Source organism: Schistocerca cancellata, chromosome 5 (assembly GCF_023864275.1).
Source record: "Schistocerca cancellata isolate TAMUIC-IGC-003103 chromosome 5, iqSchCanc2.1, whole genome shotgun sequence".
Taxonomy (NCBI): Eukaryota; Metazoa; Arthropoda; class Insecta; order Orthoptera; family Acrididae; genus Schistocerca; species Schistocerca cancellata.
In genome coordinates this window covers 212,589,480-212,614,768 of record NC_064630.1, presented here as the reverse complement: position 1 = coordinate 212,614,768, position 25,289 = coordinate 212,589,480, and positions in this window count along the sequence as shown.

Sequence of the window (25,289 nt, the reverse complement as noted above, 5' to 3'; positions counted from 1 at the left end):
CCAGTCTCGTATTGTTCGTGGAAAGAACGATTGTCGGTATGCCTCTGTGTGGGCTCTAATCTCTCTGATTTTATCCTCACGGTCTCTTCGCGAGATATACGTAGGAGGGAGCAATATACTGCTTGACTCCTCGCTGAAGGTATGCTCTCGAAACTTCAACAACTGAGCGTCTCTCCTGCAGAGTCTTCCACTGGAGTTTATCTATCATCTCCGTAACGCTTTCGCGATTACTAAGTGATCCTGTAACGAAGCGCGCTGCTCTCCGTTGGATCTTCTCCTCTTCTATCAACCCTATTTCCTTAGGATTCTTCCAATGAATCTCAGTCTGTTATCTGCTTTACCGACGATCAACTTTATATGATCATTCCATTTTAATTCACTCCTGATGCGTACTCCGAGATAATTCATGGAATTAACTGCTTCCAGTTGCTGACCTGCTATATTGTAGCTAAATGATATGGGATCTTTCTTTCTATATATTCGAAGCACATTACACTTGTCTACATTGAGATTCAATTGCCATTCCCTGCACCATGCGTCAATTCGCTGCAGATCCTCCTGCATTTCAGTACAATTTTCTATTGTTACAATCTCTCGATATACCACAGCATCATCCGCAAAAAGCCTCAGTGAACTTCCGATGTCATCCACAAGGTCATTTATGTATATTGTGAATAGCAACGGTCCTACGACACTCCCCTGCGGCACACCTGAAATCACTCTTACTTCGGAAGACTTCTCTCAATTGAGAATGACATGCTGCGTTCTGTTATCTAGGAACTCTTCAATCCAATCACACAATTGGTCTGATAGTCCATATGCTCTTACTTTGTTCATTAAACGACTGTGGGGAACTGTATCGAACGCCTTGCGGAAGTCAAGAAACACGGCATCTACCTGGGAACCCGTGTCTATGGCCCTCTGAGTCTCGGACGAATAGCGCGAGCTGGGTTTCACACGATCGTCTTTTTCGAAACCCATGCTGATTCCTACAGACTATATTTCTAGTCTCCAGAAAAGTCATTATACTCGAACATATTGGAACGCTACGCTCTTCTAGAGACCTACGGTACACCGCTGCAAGAAGGGGGCAAGTTCCTTCGCGTACTCTGTGTAAAATGGAACTGGTATGCCATCAGGTCCAGCGGCCTTTCCTCTTTTCAGCGATTTTAATTGTTTCTCTATCTCTCTGTCGTCTATTTCGATATCTACCATTTTATCATCTGTGCAACAATCTAGAGAAGGAACTACAGTGCAGTCTTCCTCTGTGAAACAGCTTTGGAAAAAAACATTTAGTATTTCGGCCTTTAGTCTGTCATCCTCTGTTTCAGTACCATTTTGGTCACAGAGTGTCTGGACATTTTGTTTTGATTCACCTAACGCTATGACATAAGACCAAAATTTCTTAGGATTTTCTGCCAAGTCAGTACATAGAACTTTACTTTTGAATTCATTGAACACCTCTCGCATAGCCCTCCTCACACGACATTTCCGTTCGCTTAATTTCTGTTTGTATGCAAGGCTTTGGCTATGTTTATGTTTGCTGTCGAGTTCCCTTTGCTTCCGCAGCAGTTTTCTAACTCGGTTGTTGCACCACGGTGGCTCTTTTCCACCTCTTACGATCTTGCTTGGCAGATACTCGTCTAGCACATATTGTACGATGGTTTTGAACTTTGTCCACTGATCCTCAACAATATCTGTACTTGAGACAAAACTTTTGTGTTGAGCCATCAGGTACTCTGAAATCTGCTTTTTATCACTTTTGCTAACCAGAAAAATCTTCCTACCTTTTTTAATATTTCTATTTACGGCTGAAATCACTTTATGATCGCTGATTCCCTATTCTGCGTTAACTGTTTCAAATAGTTCGGGTCTGTTTGTCACCAGAAGGTCTAATATGTTATCGCCACGAGTCGGTTCTCTGTTTAACTGCTCAAGGTAGTTTTCAGATAAAGCACTTAAAAAATTTCACTGGATTCTTTGTCCCTGCCATCCGTTACGAACGTTTGAGTCTCCCAGTCTATATCCGGCAAATTAAAATCTCCACCCAGATCTATAACATGGCGAGGAAATCTACTCGAAATATTTTCCAAACTATCCTTCAGGTGCTCAGCCACAACAGCTGCTGAGCCAGGGGGCCTATAGAGACATCCAATTACCATGTCTGAGCCTGCTTAAACCGTGACCTTGACCCAAATTATTTCACATTTCGGATCTCCGTCAATTTCCTTCGATACTATTGCACTTCTTATCGCTATAAACACGCCTCCACCTTCACTGTCCAGACTGTCTCTGCGGTATACATTCCAATCTGAGTTTAGAATTTCAAAAGTAGCGGTGAATGTACTCGAACGCGCGACATCTTACACACGGTGCGAAACGCTTACCATTATGCTACTAGGTGACACAATCAGGAACAATAGAGGGCCTATAACACTTCCTTGGGGGAACGCCGGATATTTCTTCTGTTTTACTCGATGACTTTCCGTCTGTAATACGAACTGTGACCTTTCTGACAGGAAATCACGAATCCAGTCGCAGTTTGGTTACAAGACGCTAGTGAGGAACGGTGTCGAAAGCCTTCTGAAAATCTAAAAATACGCAATGAATTTGACATCCCCTGTCGATAGCACTTATTACTTCATGAGTATAAAGAGCTAGTTGTGATTCACAAGAATGAGTTGAGTTATGAAGGAAGTTGGCCGTCTGTCGGTACGGCTGATACAGCTGGCTCTGCCGATGCAGCTGTTCGCGGAGTAAGCCACGAGGTGAGCGCCTAGAGTGAGGCGATAACACGGCTGCAGAGTTGTGGCACGGCCGGGAGGGCTGGCGTGGCGTCTGGCGACACGGCGCGTTGCACCATCGTGCGTCACAGCCACGCGGCCGCGGCTATCAGCGCTGCTGAGTTGCGACCGGCTGGGCTCTGCGCTGAGCGATAACGCCGAACCTACAGACTCACTCCGTCCCCCCCCCCTCCCTCCCTCTCTGTTCTCTTCCTCTCTCTGTCTCGCCGCCTCCTTCCCAAGCTGTCGATGGAAAAGCTTTATTGACTGACCTCATTTTGCCTTTATTTCGCTGCAGTCATCAAACGGAACCCTGTACAGGGCGAAGAAAAATTCACGAACTCGGACTTCGCGGCGCGATCCCTCACATGCTGGCAATACAAAAGTGTCTCGCAACATTTAGTCCTGCTTATATTTCGGGTAGTAGATGGACGTCAAAAATCGGCAATCTGTTAACACTGTAATCGCGTGCACGCTGACTATCTCTGTGAGAATATACACTACTGGCCATTAAAATTGCTACACCAAGAAGAAAAGCAGACGATAAAAGGGTATTCATTGCACAAAGATATTATACTAGAATAGACATGTGATTACATTTACACGCAATTTGGGTCCATAGATCCTGAGAAATTAGTACCCGTAACAACCACCTCTGTCCGTAATAACAGCCTTGATACGCCTGGGCATTGAGTCAAATAGAGCTTGGATGGCGTGTACAGGTACAGCTGCCCATGCAGCTTCAACACGATACCACAGTTCATCAAGAGTAGTGACTGGCGTGTTGTGACGAGCCACTTGCTCGGCCACCATTGACCAGGCGTTTACAATTGGTGAGAGATCTGGAGAACGTGCTGGCCAGGGCAGCAGTCGATCATTTTCCGTGTCCAGAAAGGCCTGTATAGGACCTGTAACAAAAAAAAAGGTTCAGATGGCTCTGAGCACTATGGGACTTAACTGTTAGGTCATCAGTCACCTGTAACATGCGGTCGTGAATTATCCTGCTGAAATGTAGGGTTTCGCAGGGATCGAATGAAGGGTAGAGCCACAGGTCGTAACACATCTAAAATGTAACGTCCACTGTTCAAAGAGCCGTCAACGCGAACAAGAGGTGACCGAGACGTGTAACCAATGGCACCCCATACCATCACACTGGGTGATACGCCAGTATGGCGATGACGAATACACGCTTCCAACGTGCGTTCACCGCGATGTCGCCAAACACGGATGCGACCATCATGATGCTGTAAACAGAACCTGGATTCATCCGAAAAAAATGACGTCTTGCCATTCATGCACCCAGGTTCGTCGTTGAGTACACCATCGCAGGCGCTCCTGTCTGTGATGCAGCGTCAAGGGTAACCGCAGCCATGGTCTCCGAACTGATAGTCCATGCTGCTGCACACGACGTCGAACTGTTCGTGCAGATGGTTGCTGTCTTGTAAACTTCCGCATCTGTTGAGTCAGGGATCGAGACGTGGCTGCACGATCCGTTACAGCCATGCGGATAAGATGCCTGTCTTCTCGACTGCTAGTGATACGAGGCCGTTGGGATCCAGCATTCCGTAATACCCTCCTGAACCCACCGATTTCGTATTCTGCTAACAGTCATTGGATCTCGACCAACACGAGCAGCAATGTCGCGATACGATAAACCGCAATCACGATAGGCTACAATCCGACCTTTATCAAAGTCGGAAACGTGATGGTACGCATTTCTCCTCCTTACACGAGGCATCACAACAACGTTTCACCAGGCAACGCCGGTCAACTGCTGTTTGTGTATGAGAAATCGGTTGGAAACTTTCCTCATGTCAGCACGTTATAGGTGTCGCCACCGGCGGCAACCTTGTGTGAATGCTCTGAAAAGCTTATCATTTGCATATCACAGCATCTTCTTCCTTTCGGTTAAATTTCGCGTCTGTAGCACGTCATCTTCGTGGTGTAGCTATTTTAATGGCCAGTAGTGTAGTAGTTGTCCTGTGCAGTTCGTGCAGTTCGTTCTGGGATACGATGCAGTAGGTATAGGGTTTGATTCTGGGTAGAGTCTCATTTGTTTTTATTTGCTAACAGTAGTTTGCGTGGCACGATATCTAGCGTCTTAATAGTCATATAGCGATTGTAGTGGGTTTTCCACAACACATTTGCCGTTATGTACTCCGAACACAGAAATGGAAATATAATCGTTCTCATTGTTCACCTTTTAAAGAAATCTTTTGCATGTCGTGGACGTGCACTGTTTTACATCACTGCATCTACTAGATTCCAGACTTATTTTGTGTTTATCTTCTCCCAATGGTTCCATCGACTAATATCAACTATTATTCGTGCCAAGTTTAGGTCCATTAGTGTTTTTTAGGGCCTTACGTCACCAGTAGAGCTAGCAACGTGCTTTCCAAATAATTTTAATAGGGCCATGGGGACCATTGCGCAGAAAACAGATATGGAATCTAGTAGATGCAGTGGCGCGAAACAATTCGTGTCCACGCCGTGCAAAAGGCTTCTTTAAAAGCCGACCAGTGAAAACAACTGTATTTTCATTTTTGTGTTCACTGCACGTAACTGAAAATATTTTGTAGAAGACCCACCGTAATCGCTTATGATGATTAAGATGCCATATGCAACACCACGCAGACTACGTTTAGCAAATAACATCAAATTAGCTTCGACCCGGAACAGAACCCTCGAACTCCTGCTAGTAAACCCTAAACGCTATCCACTGCACCAGCTGCACAACAGTGGGGCTACTGCTGACAGAGGTAGTGAGCGAAGATGTGATTACAGTGTTACCAGGTTGCCAGTCTTTAACGTTCATTTACTGCCCGGAATATGCGGAGGACGAAATTTTTTGAGAGACATTTTTGTATTGCCGGTATGTGAGGAATCGTGCTGCGAAGTCTGAGTGCGCGAATTTTTCTTCGCCCTGCAGATTTAATACAGTCTTCTGAGTTCTTCTTCCATGGTCGTTTTGGTACCATCAGTAGGTACATATAACTCAGAAAGATGCAAGAAAAGTCCAAATTACATCTTAATTTGTACATAAATGTATCACCTGTCCACACGTACTCTGCACATACACTGACTTCCCGTATTTCCGTGGCTGTGGGATACCTTAGTTGATACGTCATTCTTATGTGAGCTTATATCAGAATTTTGTGTACGGGAAAAAACATTCCTACAGATAAAGACTGGTGTGAGCATTGGACTTGTCTAACGATACTGAAAATTTTCAACTGAAGATAGCAACACAGTGTTCCCAGAGGACCGGAACGAACAACTTATTGCATCTCTCGGACTCTGAGAAAAATCGAATGATTGGCATGAGGGACACGGAGCATCATACCGGCATATCTCGCAGGCAGTTGGTAACAGTGCAGTGACTGCAGATCGCGTGGTAACAAGATGGACACAGGACCACACTGCGGCAAAAGGGCAAGTACAAGACCTCCCAGAAGGACTATATCACGAAAAGACCATATGGTTGCTAGGCCGGCTGGGCAGCGCTTACAGGCGAAGTGTCAGCATGAATCGACGGGAAAAGATTGCTGAAACCCAGGTTGGATCTGGAGTTGCCATGAGTCGTTTACTACCGACATTCTCCACAGACAAAAGAGACTTGCATTATGTAGAAGCAGAGTCAACTGGGGCATTGAGTGGCATTCTAATATCTTCAACAATGAGTATCGCTTCTGTTTGTGGCAGCCAGATCGACGCCACGTGTCCGCAGACGTCATAGAGAAAGGTCAACTGAGCAACGCTTCTCTAGGCCCTCACAACTTCAGCTCCTGGAGATATATTTGGTAGTTATTGGATATGATAACAGCACTAATTTCGTAACTGTTGAAAGGAGGCTGAATACTCGCCAGTATGGGACAAGAACAGTAAACATTGTTGTCACAGCCTTCATTCTGTGAAAATACGCCCCAGAAAAAAAATTAGAAAGCCTGGTGTATCTGCAAGTGTATTTGTTTACGTGTATTCAGAGTAGAATCTACGACTTGCTCAACTTTTCGGTGAAGGTATGCTGAGGTGACAAAAGTCATGTATGCATATATACAGATGGCAGTAGTATCGCGTACACAAGGTATAAAAGGGCAGTGCATTGGCATAGCTGTCATCTGTTCTGAGGTGATTCATGTGAAAAGGAGTCCGAAATGATTATGGCCACACGACAGGAATTAATACACTTTAAACGCGGAATTGTGCTTGGAACAAAACGCATGGGGCATTCAATTTCGGAAATCGTTCGGTTTTCAGTATTCCGAGATCGACAGTGTCAAGAGCGTGCCGAAAATACCAAATTTCAGGCAACGCGGTGGCCGACCGTCTTCACCTAAGGACCGAGCGCAGTGGCGTTTGCGTAGAACTGTGAGTCCTAACAGGCAAGCAAAATTGCGTGAAATAACCTCAGAAATCAATGTGGCACATAGGAGGAACGTATCCGTTAGGACAGTCCGGCGAAATTTGACATAAATGGGCTATGGCAGCAGACAAACGACGCGAGTGCCTTTGCTAACAGCACGACATCGCCTGCAGCGCCTCTCCTGGGCTCGTGACCATATCAGTTGGGTCCTAGACGATCGGGAAACCGTGGCGTGATCAGATGAGTCCCGATTTCAGTTGGTGAGATCTGATGGTAGGTTTCGAGGGTAGCGCAGACTCGACGAGTTCATGGACCCAAGTTGTCAACAAGGCACTGTGCAAGCTTCTGATGGGTCGATAATGGTGTGAGATGTGTTTAAGTGGAATGGACTGGGTCCTCTGGTCAAACTGAATCGATGATTGACTGGAAACGGTTATGTTCCGCTACTTGGAGACCATCTGGCAACAGCCTTGCCACAGTGGATACACCGGTTACCGTGAGATCACCGAAGTTAAGCGCTGTCAGGCGTGGTCGGCACTTGGATGGGTGACCATCCAGGCCGCCATGCGCTGTTGCCCTTTTTCGGGGTGCACTCAGCCTCGTGATGCCAATTGAGGAGCCACTCGACCGAATAGTAGCGGCTTCGGTCAAGAATACCATCATAACAACCGGGAGCGCGGTGTGCTGACCACACGCCCCTCCTATCCGCATCCTCCATTGAGGATGACACGGCGGTCGAATGGTCCCGGTAGGCCACTCGTGGCCTGAAGATGGAATACTTGGAGACCATCTGCAGCCGTCCATGGACGTCACGTTCCCAAACAACGATGGAATTTTTATGGATGACAATACGCCATGCCACCGGCCCATTATCGTTCGCAATTGGTATTAAGAATATTCTGGACAATTCGAGCGGATGATTTGGCGACCAGCTGGCCGCTGAGGCCGAGAGGCTCTAGGCGCTTCAGTCCGGAACCGCGCTGTTGCTACGGTCGCAGGGTCGAATCCTGCCTCGGGCATGGATGTGTGTGATGTCCTTAGGTTAGTTAGGTTTAAGTAGTTCTGCCTAGGGGACTGATGACCTCAGATGTTAAATCCCATAGGCTTAGAGTAGGGTGTCCATTTCATTTTCATTGAAAAAGGGGACATTTAAAATAGAGAAAGACCTGGGACAACGAAGAAAAAAACGGGACATAAATATTGTATTAACTAAATTTAATACACATACAAGTTTACCTTTAATCGTGCACTTAGATGATCCGAAATCACTTTTTACAATTATTCTGCAAACTATTACCGTACTTTTCACTTTAATGTACTTTATCAAGAAGTGCATTTTCGTTTGAAATTGTATCATCAAAGTCAGTACACGATACACCATACACAATGAGCAAGGCCCTCACTGTTTCAACTTTAATTCTGTTTTCTTCATCTGACCACATAGAGTTCACTAACGAAAACACACATTCCACAGTAGAATTTGACCCAGGAATTGCCAGACAAAACTCCACCAAATGAATCATATTTTTCATGTTAATGTTTTTACTTTTGAAATAAGCAAATCTTTTTGCTATTTGGGGAGCAAAATAACTGATGTTGGTCGAAGTAGAGAAGATATAACATGTAGATTGGCAATGGCAAGGAAAGCGTTTCTGAAGAAGAGAAATTTGTTAACATCAAGTAAAGATTTAAGTGTCAGGAAGTCGTTTCTTAAAGTATTTGTATGGAGTGTAGCCATGTATGGAAGTGAAACATGGACGATAAATAGTTTGGACAGGAAGAGAATAGAAGCTTTCGAAATGTGGTGCTACAGAAGAATGCTGAAGATTAGATGGGTAGATCACATAACTAATGAGGAGGTGTTGAATAGAATTGGGGAGAAGAGGAGTTTGTGGCACAACTTGACGAGAAGAAGGGACCGGTTGGTAGGACATGTTCTGAGGCATCAAGGGATCACAAATTTAGCATTGGAGGGCAGCATGGTGGGTAAAAATCGTAGAGGGAAACCAAGAGATGAATACACTAAGCAGATTCAGAAGGATGTAGGTTGCAGTAAGTACTGGGAGATGAAGAAACTTGCACAGGATAGGGTAGCATGGAGAGCTGCATCAAACTAGTCTCAGGACTGAAGACCACAACAACAACAACATTACACCACGTTGCACTAACACTTTCGTTGTCTCCTTCTTCACTTTTTATGTTCTGTGCAGTTCGTCTTCTCAACAGGAAAATTTGGTACAATACTTTTACCAAAAACACAACAGTTGAATATCCTTCCATTGTAGCTGTTCCTTTTCAGTATTAACCCAGTCAAATGCTTTAAAAGGTGTGAGAAATAGTAAACACCATTCTTTAATATACTCAATCCAAGAGTCATAGAAGATGTCAGCATAAATATGAAATTGTTCTACAGTAATTTCACCCTCTTCTTCCAGCTTTCTTAGAGTCATGTGTAAAGGATGTGAGAAATATTTCAGATTTTCTACATTGTAATTTGCCCAATAACTTGTTTATTTCTTGATAAACTTCCACTATTGTGATTTCTTGTTTCTCAATATATTTAAGTGTTGTGGAGAAAGGTTTTAACTGGCTAATGAGAAAATGTGGAAGAACAATAGACACAGGGTTATCAAAGAATTGTTTAAAGATAACAGGACACTTATCAAGGGAAATGAAATATGATTTCAAAGCAGGAAATATCTCTACAATTCTTTCCACTGCTGGTGGCAGAGATAGCCACCTTGTCTTTCTGTGCCCAAATACAGTTTTGTATTCAGTTTCATTAAACTTACAGAATGGCTTCAGAGATTCAACCCTTACTGTATATATGTGGAAATGCTGGTAGATTTTGTTTACAATTAATTGGCAGTCGATGGGTAAGCAATCTGAGCCAGTTTGTACGGAATTGTGCACCACATGTGCTGGACAGCCAACACCTACTATATTATTCACTGTGTTCTGTTGCAATTTATAGAAAAAATTGTTTTTCCTTTTCTCTGCTTACCACCAAAATTGGTGTTAGTGTTGTCTGCAGAAACTGCAGTCACGTTTCCCTCAAGATCATATTTCTTTAAAACCTCCAGCACATAATTCTGAAGTAAATCTGAAGTTTCTCCAGCTAAATTAACCAATTCGAGCACTTTCACCGTGATGCCATTTTCAGGGTGAAAATACCTGATAAGTAGAGGAACCAACTTCAAATCCAGATGATTCGATGTATCAATCATTACAGAAATGAATCGAGCACTTTTCAGTTCATTAAAAACCTGCTGAGCTGCATACGGTGCAATAACATTTGAAATGATTGCATTACATTACATTTTGTGTGTCCACATGTGAATTTAGGATTGAAAAGTTTTTTAACAACTGCTGTAGTACAGTCCATTGACTTAAAGCTATGGTTATGCATCGCACAGTGGTACGCAAACGTAGATTCTTGTGCTGCCAACTGCCTATCCATTTCTGTTACTGATTTTAAGTTTATGTAGTAGTCACTCACACATTTATTTCCTCTTTTCGTTTGATCACTCATGCGATGTTTCTTCGTCTTAATGTGATTCACAGTGTCATACCTTCCACCATGACCAATAGCAAATTTTGATCTGCACAACGTACATTCAACAGTTTCTCCACTACCAGTGATAAAAGGAAACTCGCTTTTTATACTGCTGTTAAAATTACACTTTCGTTTTGGTATACAGAAACAGTGTTTGCACAGTGCAAAACATTAACTGTGTTGACGAAAGCCAGAGAGCAAGTATCAGTAGGGTAGAGTATCTCTGGACCGAAAGGACGGATTCAGTGGATCGATTTAGAAGAGAAGAATCTTCGTTGTTATTCGTAACCTATAGTGCGTTTAAAATTACTTGCGATTTTTGACAGTTCGGTACATGTTTAGGGTATGCTGAAAGTCATCATGCGCTTTCTAGCGTAAATAATTGCGCAGTTAATAGCAAGTCAAACAACCAGTAGCGTAAAATACTCTAGTCAAGCAGAATCATAAAAAAGGGACATTTGAGCGTCCCCAAAAAAACTTTCGGGACAGCGCGACATTTTGGTTAAAAACGGGACTGTCCCGGGAAAAACGGGACGAATGGACACCCTAGCTTAGAGCCATTTGAACCATTTGATTTGGCGACCCAGGTCGCCAGATATGAATTCCACCGAATATTCATGGGACATAATTGAGATGAGTTCGTGCACAAAATCCTACACCGGCAACACTTTCGCAACTGTACACTGCTAAAGAGGGAGCATGGTTTAATATTTCTCCAGAGGACTTCCAACGACTTGTTGAGTCCATGGCAAGTCGAGATGCTCCACTACACACGGTAAAAGCAGGTCCGATACGATATTAGGAGGTATCTCGTGACTTTTTTCACTTCAGTGTATGTGACTGTGTAACCAATTCGACCTGTGCGACTGACGCCGTCGGAGTACAAAACTGCTACACTCTACACTCACTTTAACGAGCTTACTATAGTCAAGCCTTTTCCCCTGAGCGACTGATAACGCCCCCCCCCCCCCCCCAAACACACACAGACACACATTTGTCGCCATCTTCAAATTAAGTATTTTGCCTCAGGATGTGTTCTATCAACCTATCCGTTCTTTTAGTCAAATTGTTCCACATAGCTCTGTCCTCTGTTTGTTTCAGTGCTTCATTTGTTTTCCTATCTATCAAATGCCATTTTCCAGCACGATAATGCAAGACCCCACATTGTAGTTCAGACCGCAAATGTCTTGATGAATGTTCGGGTTTCAGGTTTAGCCAAAAAACTCCTCAAGATGATATTCGGACGCTGTGTGCTTCCATGTCACAACGAATACAAGAGTGTATTCGTGTCCTTGGTGGTCACATCTCAGACAAATGTTGATGATGTACGTCACTTGCCAATGAAATCAAAGTTAAATCATTTAATAATAGATGTGTGATGAAAATTTCCACAAAATTTTATAAATATCAGACTGGTGTTTCATGGTGCAACACTCTGTTTCTGTCATTGTGTCTGTATAGAGACGCAGATGAAAGGTGGTAATGCAGAGAGTATATTTTGAGGTCTCTAGGATATTTCACAGAATTGGGACAATGTTTAGGATACAGGACTCACATTTCTTAGAACCGCAGCCCAAATACCTTTCCGGCCATAGGGTTATAATTTTTCCGGTGTTTCCCAAAATCAAGAAAGGGAAGTCAGTGGTTGCTCCCTTCCCAAAGGTTTCACAGGCTGAGATTGTGCATTGTTCCCAATGACCTCGTCATTGAATAAACGTCCAATCCTAATTTTCCCTCTTTCCTCCCAGGAAACATCAGGGTGTACAGTAGCATTATCTTCATTGCAAAGTTCTGAGAAAAAAAAACCTCATATCTGCACGGGTAATTTCTTCAGGGGTTATCCGTAAGGTAGCAGTGTATATCCACAATCAAAGTGAAGTATTATCGCCCAAATCGTCAGTCACACAGAAAGAAACTCCTCTGAACTTTTATGAAGGTATTTGACAAGGTGTTTTCAGTCCAGAATGTCACCCTCTATGAATTTATACTAACCGTATTTCTTCACAGACAAAACCGTTCCGAAACGTTCATTTTGTGTAGTTGTTGTTGCGGTGGCGGTGGTGGTGGTTGTGGTGATGGTGGTGGTGCCCTTCACTCCGGGAACGGGTTTGATGCAGCTCCCCATGCTACCCTCCCTATCCTGTGCACAAGTCCCCTTCTCTCCATAGCCACCGACACCTAGATCTATTTGAACCTCTGTACTATATTCAAGTTTTCGTCTACTTCTACAATCTTTAACCCCAATATTTTCATCCATTACTAAACTGACTATTCCATGATGTCTCAGGATGTGTCATATCAACCAGTCTCTTCCTTGAGTCAAGTTATGTCATAGCTATTTTTTCTTTCCTATTCGATTTAGTACCTCCTTATTTGTTAATCGGTCTACCCGTCTAATCTTTAGCATTCTTTACAGCATCACATTTTAAAAGCTTCTATTCTCTTATTGTCTTAAGTGCTTTTCATCCACATCTAAACTTCTGCACAAGGCTACACTCCAGAAAAACACTAATACTTAAAGTGGTGTTAAATGTTAACAAATTCCTCTTTTTCAAAAATTATTTTACTGCTGTTGCTAACCTGCATTTGATGTCCTCTCTACGTCGACCATCATCAGTTATTTTGCTACCCAAATACTACATTTAGTATACCATTTCCTTACCTAATTCCGTAATCATCACCTGATTAATTCTGCTATACTTCTCCATTATCCCTGTTTTGCTTTAATTGATGTTCATCTTATAATCTGTTCAAAATGGTTCAAATGGCTCTGAGCACTATGGGGCTCAACATCTTAGGTCATAAGTCCCCTAGAACTTAGAACTACTTAAACCTAACTAACCTAAGGACGTCACACACACCCATGCCCGAGGCAGGATTCGAACCTGCGACCGTAGCAGTCCCGCGGTTCCGGACTGCAGCGACAGAACCGCACGGCCACCGCGGCCGGCTATAATCTGTTTTCAAGCCACTATCCACACCGTTCAACTACTCTTCCAACAGTTCTGACAGAATTACAATGTATTTGGCCAATCATAAAGCTTTTATTTCTTCTTCCTGAACTTTAATTCCCTTTCCGAAATTTCCTTGACAGCTTGCTCAATGTACAGACTGAATAAAGTCGTGGATAGGCTAAAACTCTGACTCACTCTTTTCTTACTACGGCTTACCTTTCATGTCCGACTCTTACAACTGCAGTCTGTTTTCTCCAAAAGTTGTAAATAACCTTTCTCTGCCTATACGAGTGAGTCCAGTTCACGATGTTCACGATGTCAAAAGCTTTCTCTAAATCTACAAGTGCTGCAAACGTGTGTTTGCCTTTCTTCAACCTATCGTCTAAGATAAGTCGTAGGATCAATATTGGCTCGCGTGCTCCTACATATCTCCGGAACCCAAACTCATCTTCTCCGAGGTCACCTTCCGCCAGTTTTTCCATTGTTCTGTAAATAATTCGTGTTAGTATTTTGCAATCGTGGCTTATTGAACTCATAGTTGGGTAATATTCACAACTGTCAGCACCTTCTTTATTTGGAGTTCGACTTATTCGATTTTGATTTATGTCTGAGGGTTCTGAGGGTATATTCCCTGTCTCATACATTTTACGCAGCAAGTGGAACAGTTTTGCCATGTCTGGCTCTCCCTAGGATTTCAGTAGTTACGAGGGAATGTCACCTACTCCAGGGTCGACTTAGGTCTTTCACTGCTCTTTCAAATTTTTCTCGCAATATCGTATCTCCCATCTCATCTTCATCTACTTCCTCTTCTGTTTGTATAATATTGTCTTCAAGTTTATCTTCCTTGTAGTCCCCTTCTACAGATTCGTTCCATCCTTGAGCGTCACTTTCTTCAGTTAACATTGTTTTTCCGTGTGAGCTGTCGATGTTCATTTTGTTTAATTTTTCCACGAGCTGTACATATTTCCATAGCCTTGCGTTTGTTGTCTAGCCATTCCTGCTTAGCCATTTTGCACTTTCTCTCAATCTCAATTTTTAGATTTCAGTATTCTCTTTCGCCTACTTCAGCACTGAATTTGTATTAAATTCTGTGTCTTTTGTGATATTCAAGGATTTTTACTAGGTCTTCTCATTTTACCTATTTGATCCTCTGCTGCCTTCCTTATTGCATCTCTCAAAGGTCCTGTTCTTTTTGCCACCGCACGTCTCTTATTCCCAGTATATCTAACAGCAGTCTATCCATTTCCCTTCTTAAATTCTCTAACCTGCCTATCCGATTACGGAATCTAACATTCCACACTCCGACCCGTAGAATGTTATGTTGGTTTTTATCTGAAGACGACATCCTCCTCAGTAGTCTTCGCCCGGAGGTCTGAGTGGCCGACTATTTTACCTCCGGAATATTTTACTCAGAAGGATGCCACTACCATTAAGCCATAAAGTAGAGATGCATGTCCTCGGGAAAAAAATAACAGCCATAGTTTCTCTTCCTTTCAGGCATTTGCAGAACCAGCACATCAAGGCCATGTTGGCTGATGTTACAAGGCCAGATCAGCCTATCACCCAGGTAGTTGCCCATGGAACTACTGAAAAGGCTACGACGACTCTCAGGAACCTCGATTTAGTTTAGTCTCTCCACAGATACCAGTCCACCGACGTTGCACCTACGGTACTGCTCTCTGTATCGTTGAACTATGTAAACCCCCTCATCTCGGCAATGTCCATGGTTCATAAGTATCTCATGATTTTTGTAACATCTCTATGGCATCACTATTAGGCTGTTTCAGTGTGACTTCAGTAGTGAGTTTTCTAACTTGTTTACAGCAAAACAGTGGGAACCTGGCAGATAACATTTTCATATACAGTTCTTAGGCTGAAACATTTAACCTGTACCCTATTATCAATTGACGATTTGATCACGAAGCACAATAAATTGAAATAAACAATGTAGCACCTTATAGCTCTGAGACATGTTCACACAAAGCAGTGAGGCTTAAGAGGTGGTACGAGATGAAGTGTATGCAGAAAGAGATGGTAATGAGAAATTCAATATATTCCATGGTAAATTTGTGTCAGTATTTGCAAGTAACTTTCATGAAAAATTTCATAGAAACTGCATTAAAAAAACAAGTAAGACACGTATAACTAAAGCGATTAAAATGACATGTAAGAGGAACAGGGAAATTTTGTATAAACACTACAATTAGTCGAGATGCAACGCTACTATCGTTCTTCAAGAAGTATTATGACGTTTTAGGGAAATTCCTTAGAATATCCAGAAACATGAGCGTCCAGGTAGAAATTAATAACACAGACAATAAGATTAAAACTACGTGGGGTATTGTGAAACTGGACGCAGAATAACCATTAGAATTAAACTAGAATCACTAGCACGGGAAATTTTTCCAGGCTGGTTAAAATACGCCATATTTCAACCTCTTCGTAAGGAAGGTGACTAGAAAGATTTAAATAGTTATTGTGCCATTCCCTTTCTGAGGTTCCAGTAATATGTGCTATCAGATTCATAGCTCTTTAAACATAAAGTGTTTGCAACTTAACATTAACGTAATATTATTTCATTATTCTATGTCAGTATTAATGTTATAATTATCCATTAGAACATTGGCAACAATACTACTAAAAGGGCGCATTAATTCGAGCGGCTAGCATGTTGCTTCTCCTTGCTGCCAACTTTGGTGATCAAATGATACTGAGCGCGATAGGTCTGTGTTTAAGGTTGTGTTTCATTTCGGTGATAAATAATTTGCAGAAATAACTGTCACTTGTACACGACCTCTTACAACATTGTGTAACTCCTGAACTGACACGTCAAGTATTAATCGGTCACTGTAAAAAAGACTCTCGGAACAGTGGCTGACAATAGTGTCTGTTTCAACAGAAGTCGATATACGATGTATGATTTTGGACTAATATTCACTTGTTTCTGGCCGCTATCAATCTTAGCTTCAATACTGTGTGCAAAGAGTATCTTCAGTGAACGTATCAATAAATGTAAACCATTCCAAATTCAAATAATATTGCTGTGATGTTTAACTCCAGTTGTTAAAAGTCCTTTCATTTACGAGCTGAACACAGCATCGTCTGCTAGCTAAGTTTGGCTGAATGATTCGCATTTCTTTACGTCAGAATGATTTCCAAAACCAACGTTGGTTATTGGAATACAGGCAAATGCTTCATTTGACTGATCGATTTTATTATTTTTTTCATACTTTTTTCCGTTTCTTTCTTTCGAGCGCCGCCGGTGGCCGGGAGCAATGCCCCGATTGGCCTAGCCTAGTTACGCACTGTCTGCCGGCAAGTCACGTGCTGTCGCTAAGCTGGTAAGCGCTACTGTCAATGCTGCCAATTTTAAGGGGCATGGCTGATTGACAATTCCTTCTTTCTCCGTGTGGTTATCTCCGAGCGTGTTTAAAATTCGAATCATTTTCATTGTTTACTACACAAAAATGGTAGTTACTTTGTCAGCTTGTTCTGGTTTAACTGGATATAGGCTGTAACAGTGCAATGTCTTTATCTTGTAAAGGTCACTTGCTTATGAATTTGCTCCAAAAAATCGTTCTTTGTTTTTCATCTTAAATCGATGTTTAGTGTTTCTTGAACAAATTAATAGTTAAATGAACTTAAAAGGACATCGGGAAGTTGTTTAAAACTCAACTTTCTCCCGGTGTGCGTCCAGACCCATGTTTTCGCTACTTTCATCCGTCAGTGTTGTCATTAGACTCCTGTTCGAGAAACATATTCTATACAACTGTTTTTCGAGTTGGCAGTCCTGTGAGAAGATACGATTGCGATGTTCTTATGTTCCCCTTGCATATATTTCGTTTTTGAGCATCGTTCTCCTTATAAACTTTCTGTAGCTTGAATTGTTGCTGTTTTATCATTATAGAAATTAATTTGGCCTGCAATTTGTCTTAATGATGAGGCAGTCAGCAGATGCTGTTCTATAATTATTAGGAATATATTTTGGGTTCAGTATGAGACTCTCGTTACTTCGTAAAAAGATTTATTTCCACGTATAAATTAATTAGACATAAGTATGCGGTTTGAATGACATTCAGTGTCAACAAGACGAAACAAGGAATAACTATTTCATAAAAAAGAATGAATAAACACAATGTGGCACGGAACCATGGAACTCTCGTACAGTCTACGCCACTGTACCGTGGATTATATATATAGTGGGAGTCACTAAACAACTCCCCCCCCTCCCCCCCACCCACAGTGTCAGCAATGCTACTCATTAAATTATTTAAATTATTTGACATGCAGTCCAGATCGTCGTCCGCCTTTCTTGGAACGCGGCGGCTTCTCCTTGGAATCGGTGTGTCATTCTAGCCGCGGGGTAGTAGCGCCTGCTGATGTTTCCTGCGTGGCAGCATACGATTTTTCTTCGAGGCTCCTTTGTAGCCTCATCTTCATGTTTTTCGATGCCAGTTCTTTTTCTGTTCGCTGTGAATCTTGAAATGCCGGTTTGATACGGTCAAGCGCGTGGTTCTTCATACAGATGTTGCAGTGACCTGAGTAACGCGTCATTACGTAATAGTACATGTGAACAGGTGGCTAAATCTGCAAGGACAAACGTGCGGCGTCCGGTTTGTTCCCGAGGCTGTACTGGACGAACTGACGTGTGTGGGATCGCAGTTTGATAGCGAAGTCTGAGGCTGCAACGGTTTTATCTTTCATATCTTGGATGAACACTCCGGGCAGACTTAACAAATGGCCGTACAGCAACTCTGTCACCGTAGCTTGAAGGCCAGGCTTTGAAGCCTGTTCGCAATCCTAGTAAAACAACCGGTAGGGGTTTTGTCCACTTGTCTGTCATGTGATATCGAAGGGCTGATTTCAGTTCTCGGTGCAGGCGTTCCACCTTACTGTTCGCTGCGGGATGATAAGCGGTGGTCCTTACTTGCTTGACACCTAGCGACGTGGCAAAGGCGTTAAAGAGGTACGCCTCAGATTGACGTCCTTGATCTGTCTTCGTTCTCAACGGTACGCCAAGACGCGCAACCGATCCTCTGAAAAATGCATTGCTGACGTCACTACATAACACCGCGGTCGTCCCCTGTATTGTCTCTCTTCGTAGTTGGAAACCTGATGGCTACACAAGCAATGCATGCAGCTCCGCATCGTCTTGTTACACCCGTGCCATGGCAACAAAATCAATATCTGCAGCTATGGCCTCGACTTGCGGTAATGTATGCTCGATTACGTCTATTGTCTCAATCCGAGAGAATGCATCAGCGGGTACATTCAATTTGCCTTGGACATACAAGGTCTGCTCAAAAAATTCCGCAACTTTGTCCACAAAATTTTTCTACGCTTATCTTTTACTTATTGTGCACGGTCTCCTTCGAAATACTCCCCTCCACAGTTGATACACTGCTCCCAACGGCGTTTCCACTTCCGAAAGCAGCCTTGGTATGCCTATTGCTGGCTCGCGCGAAGCCCCGTGTGCGAATTTTCTTTTTTATCGTCTATCGTTGCAAATCTACGTCGTTTCAAAGGGATTTCAGCTTTGGAAATAAAAAAAGTCCACTGAGGCTATGTCTAGAAAGTACGCAGGATGATGCAACGCAGTGATTTCGTTTTTTGTGGAATAGTCACGGACCAACTCATGAGCCGTGGGACGAACTTGGCGGCAACACGGTGCATTCCAAGTCGCTGCGTCTGGATTTCATGACATGATCTAACTGAAATGTTACATTCTTCTACAATCCCTTGATCAGTCAGTCTTCGATAGGCATATGCAATTCCGTTGACATTCCTGACACGAGCGTCGTCGGTAGACATTAGAGGGCGTCCTGAATGAGGGCCACCTTTAATTTCCGCCCGTCTATTTTTAAACCGTGTGAACCATTCGTAACACCGATACTTCCTGCAACATTTGGTGTGCCTCTGTAAAGGTTTGACTTTCACTCAAAATTTAATGGAGCACGTTGCTCCTTTAACTCTGCCATCTCGAAATTCGCTCAAAACAGCACTGAACAACAATTTAACAGACATACAACAATGAAATTTCCAGCAGTTACACATGAAACACAGGCATGTAAAGGAATATGAACCGAATTTAGCTCCAACACGCCATTGGCGCGAAATTACGAATGTTCCGGAATTTTTTGAACAGACCTCGCGTATGATGTCAGTTATAAACTGGCCAGCGCAGTCAATATGCCACAGTTGTCTTGGCGATGCCTTACTCGGCTACACTTTGAAGGCGTAAATGAACTACTTGTGGTCTGTAATGATAATGAAATGCCAACCTTCCAAAGAATGCTTGAATTTTTTACTGTAGCGTAGGGTATGTACAGCTCGCGATCAGACGTCGCCCACTTCTGCTGTGAGGGTGACAGCTTTCGGCTAAAGAAAGCAAGCCATTGTCAGCACTGGTTTATCCTATGCTGCAACATTGATCCAACTGCCTTAGCAAGAGCGTCGACCATTAATGCTAACGCCGCGTTTGCTACAGAGTGGGCCAGTAGAGCTGCATCAGCTATTGCTGTTTTGATAGTATTGAAAGAGGAGTCTTCCTCGCGTATCCATTACAGTTTGTAGTTTTGGTCCATGTACACCCTTCAAGAGTTCATTCAATGGTACTATTATCGACGCAAGATGCGACTTAAATCGCTGATAGAAATATATTACACCAAGATAACGCCGCAACTGCCAAATTGTAACTGGCCGTGAGTACGCACATACGGCGTCCATCTTGTCTTGCGTTGGTCAAATGCCACGTGCATCCACTGTGTTGCCAAGAAACTGGACTTCCTTGACGCCAAAAATACATTTTGATGGATTCACTATTAGTCCTTGTGCTCGCAAACAATTTCGTGAAATGCTGCATACATTCAGATGTAGACATAACGAGCACATTGTCTGTATATACATAACAAAATTCTAGGTCACGCGGTATCTCGTCCATGAATCGCTGAAAAATCTGCGCTGCATTACGCTGTCTTGGGTACATCTTCAGGAGCATATGGCATCTGATAGTATGCTCTGGCCAAATCTTTTGTTAAAAAAATCTTTTCACCTTGCATTCCGTCAGAGAAATCCTCTATATGCGGCATGTGATACGTGTTCGGAATGGTTCTCGCGTTTAATTGCCGGTAATCACCGCAGGGACGCCAACAGTTCTTCTTTTTGGACACCACAAGAAGTGGGGCTGCCCAGCTGCTACTTGAAGAGCGGCAATACCTTGAGCTAACATGCTACTTAACTCTTGTCTGATAATTTGTAATTTATACGATGGTAAAAGTCGAGGGCGTGAGTAAATTGGCGAGACTGGGGTAGTGAGGATACGATGAACCGTTGAGTGTTTGAGAGGTGCCAACGTTATTGATTGCCTTGTGATATCCGGGAAACGTTTTAGTAGTCATACATATTTCGTGTTCCCAGCGAGCACTTTGACTGTCATGGTAGCAGTATAGGTCACCTTAACCTGTGCGGTCATGTTCCTTTTTGCGTCTCTTAAACGCTGCCGACGTAGGTCGGATACCAGATCGTAGAAAGCCAGGAAGCCTTCTCCTAGTGTGGGGTTCCGATACATCAGCCACAGTAAACCGCCACTCAAAGGTGCGACGCAGTCCCAGATTGTGTAGTAAAGTGACGTGTCCGTATGTCGTAATCTTCGCGACTGCGATGTGGTAACTCGGTCGCGGGGATCGCTGGTATTTCCGTTTCAGTGTCTAACAGGTACTGCACGTTTGTATTGCGATCCGTAATAAAACAAACGTCGTTGCTGGTGGACGTGGTGGTAGCTGCTACTGCATCGTCATCACGAATCGCTTTACACGGTGGTATATACTTCTGTGCTCTTCGCCAAATTTTCTGTGATACAAACATACGTTGTGTGTCGCTGGCGAACGATTTCGGCTCACTGATCGTCGACGTGTGCGTTGCCTTTTGTGTGCTTTTGTAGTCCGGTCATTTGCACTGTGAGCTCAGCTAGTTGAGATTGATGTGACGATAAAGTCGCCGAGGCTGTGTTATCTTGTGCAGTAGCCATCGTCATGATGTTTATCGTCTGATACATTTCCGCAATCCGTTTGCACTAACGCTTGCACTAACGCGTTCAGATCTGCGGGACACACCGGTAGTCGCGATAGCCATATATGGCGTAACACCATATATGGCGTAACACAGCGTCACTGACAATATTACTTGCAAGAGTACGTAGGCGACGAAGCAGTTGCGACGGAGTTCTGTCACTTAATTCCTCTGTGCGTAAAAGCTTTTCCAGACATTTAGCTTCAGACTGGGACAGTCGCATAATCAATGCATTTCTTACGGCAGCATATCGTTCGGTTTCCGGAGGCATTGCGAGAATGTATTGGATTTTTGCGAGAACGTCTTCCTTTAATGCAGATACCTCGTAGCTACATTTCGTTTCGTCTGCCGTATTCTGCGCTAGGATGAATTGGTTCTCTAATTGCGCGAACCAAAACAATGGGTTGTGCCGCCAAAAAGGCGGCGGTTTGATCGTAGGACTGCCGATATTACTTGAGAATGGCTCGCTTGGCTCTAGGGAGGAATTCAGCTTCTTGCCGAATTAAAAACCGACGCGGCTGGCGCCGCAGTAACAGTCATAATTTTGACGTGGCACTTAACGTCGAGCCGGCCGCGGTGGTCTAGCGGTTCTGGCGCTGCAGTCTGGAACCGCGGGACTGCTACGGTCGCAGGTTCGAATCCTGCCTCGGGCATGGGTGTGTGTGATGTCCTTAGGTTAGTTAGGTTTAAGTAGTTCTAAGTTCTAGGGGACTTATGACCTAAGATGTTGAGTCCCATAGTGCTCAGAGCCATTTTTTTGAACTTAACGTCGAAGCCGAAGCGGAAGCATTGCTTGCGTGATCACGTCGCGCGGCACCAATTATATGTAGTTAACTCGTGAAAAGGTTTATTTCCACATATAAATTAATTACACAGAAGTATTCGGTTTGCATTACATTCACTGTCAATGAGACAAAGCAAGGAATAACTATATTATCAAAAGCAAAGAATAAACATAATGTGGCACGGGATCATGGAGCTGCCGTACAGTCTATACACTTGCACCGCGGAATGTATATAACGGTAATCACTTGCATGGGAGGGGCCGAAGCTGAAAATGGGTTCTTGAGCTGAGAGTAACAAGGACATACAAGAAATGGGAAAGAGAAGATGGGGAACATGTAAATCAAGAACATTATGCAACTGGAATGTATAAGTAACAACAGAGGTGATCGTAGATCAAATATAACTTTGAATTAAATTTCTGGGGGACAAAATTTTATGGCATGTTTATTTCGTGCACAAAAAATCTATTTGAGCTAGATGTCTGAATTTTTGAGATGTTTCAGGGTACTATTTGGAGAAAAGTAGACTAAAGTCGCTAACTTACGGTCAGTTGGAAGAAAAATATATAGTGATTATATTTATGGATTTTTCCGCCGGTTCTTGGAGTAAAATAGACATATGTATTCAAGTTATTAACATGTTGGCTCGCCATAAAAAAGTAACTTTAATTTAGATTATCACACGTACATATTTCTAGAATAAAAACTAGTGGCAGAAACGACGTGATTGTAGTCCGCTTTTTAGGCGGACATGTTAATGTGTACTTTAAGTTTCCGGCATCTGAGTAAGATATTAAGTGCATACATTCCAAGTATGGACCGGCATATGCAAATGTAATTTACTGACCTTTACAAGGCTTGTAATAAAATCAATTTGAGAACTAATGTGATTAATTGTATATCAAAAAGTTCAGCAAGAAACACTCCTATTGCGCTATAATTTTCATCCTATTAATAGGCCACGCTTTTTAGTTATATCCATGCAAGATTTATGAAAATTGTTATTTTTTTTCGTTCTCAGGCAGGTTACCTTAACACTTTTTCATGTTAAATCCATTCCCGGATCGGACAGAGCTATACCCACTGACAGCCCAGCGTCGTGGGTTTGTGGCTGTCATAATGGAACTGTTGCCCAATATTTGAATAAAATGTCTGAATTTCGTTAAAATTCCTCCAACTTTTTTTTCTCTGTAGCCGTCCCACATGTCCTAATGTAACTCATGCAGAAAGTTTTGATAGAAACATCTGTAATACCACGAAAAATCTGACGCTGCTACGGTCATGGCGACAGGAAAATTTCTTTTGAGATAAGGGACTGCTTATCCGAGAGTAAAGAAGAAAGCGACAGTTACAGAACAGGTAACGTCAGATTCATATCTTTCTTACTTCACCGGTAGGATCTCGCCAATTCTTTCATCACACTGAGTTAATGAAATTCTAGCAAATAAATCGAGCTCACAGTTCTCAGACCTCAAATGTTGAAACCTGCCAGGAGGTTTCTTTAATATTCTGAGCTGTTGATCCACAGTTGTTTGTAGAATTTTATTAATCTGAAATTTATAATTTACCATACGTTTATTACGAAGTGTCTTGAAAGGACTGAAACATGTGCTGATTTACACTTAGAAGCAGCAGTTTTCATATGCATATCCTGGCTTTGAATTTTTGCTTAAAAACATTTCCAGCACTTTTCTGGCCTAACACATGTTTTAGTAAGTATGGTGTGTGTTGATGCCGCACAACATGTGTGCTTGGCTTTCTGCTGGTTAAGCTGTTCTTCCGTTGTCAACGCTATAACCACTTGGGTATACAGTTTGGTTACAATTATATTTTCGATACTTGAGAGGCTTCCCGAGGAGAGCCAGTGATCGTAGGACAATGAAACTCTGTGGAAATATGTGTGAGGACATGCAGAAAAGAAATAACGAATAAGCTATCGACAGAAACACATCTTAATTTCCATATGAGAGGGTAACATTTGTTAATTGCGTACCATGTTTACGTTACAGGATAAAAGCGTTGCTCTGTGTGACGACTATCTGCATCTAGACAGCTTGGAACAACAACGACTGTTCCCAGCACTTTTCGAACTATGAGCCACAGAATGTTCAGCTGTTGTGACAATGTTCGGGTACTGCCTGAAGTCGCACATCGCGTCCAGAGTTCTGAGGCATGGCAACAGTAACGTCTTCAACAATTTGTGGCGAAATTGGGCGTTGGCCTCTCCCAGCAGCAGTTCCCAAACCACCACTTAATTAGAACTTCTGAATAATGTTCTTCAACGCCTGTGAGGAAAGAAGACCTCTCCGTTCTCCTTTAATGCTTCGATACTCGCGAAGAGTAGCAACACTATTGCTGTTTTTTTGATAGCTTTATGAGTAAAGCCCTGCTCGCCTTGTTCAGACCTATATGGACTGTCTGCAGCCTTAATTCACACGACAGTTCTGCGAAAGCAGAGTCACTAAACACAGCCTTTCGAAATTCCTTCACCAAAGAAGACGAAGTAAATATTTCAAAATTCGAATCAAGAACAGCTGCCAGCATGAGTCACTTAGAAGTAGATATTCTTGGAGCAGTGAAACAACTTAAATCACTTAATAAAATCAAGTCTTCTGGTCTAGACTGTAAACCAGTCAGGTTCCTTTCAGTGTATGCTGATGCATTAGCTCCATACTTAACAATCATGTACAACCGCTCACTCGACGAAAGATCCGTACTCAAAGACTGGAAAATTGCACAGGTCACACTAATATTCAAGAAAGGTAGGAGGAGTAATCCACT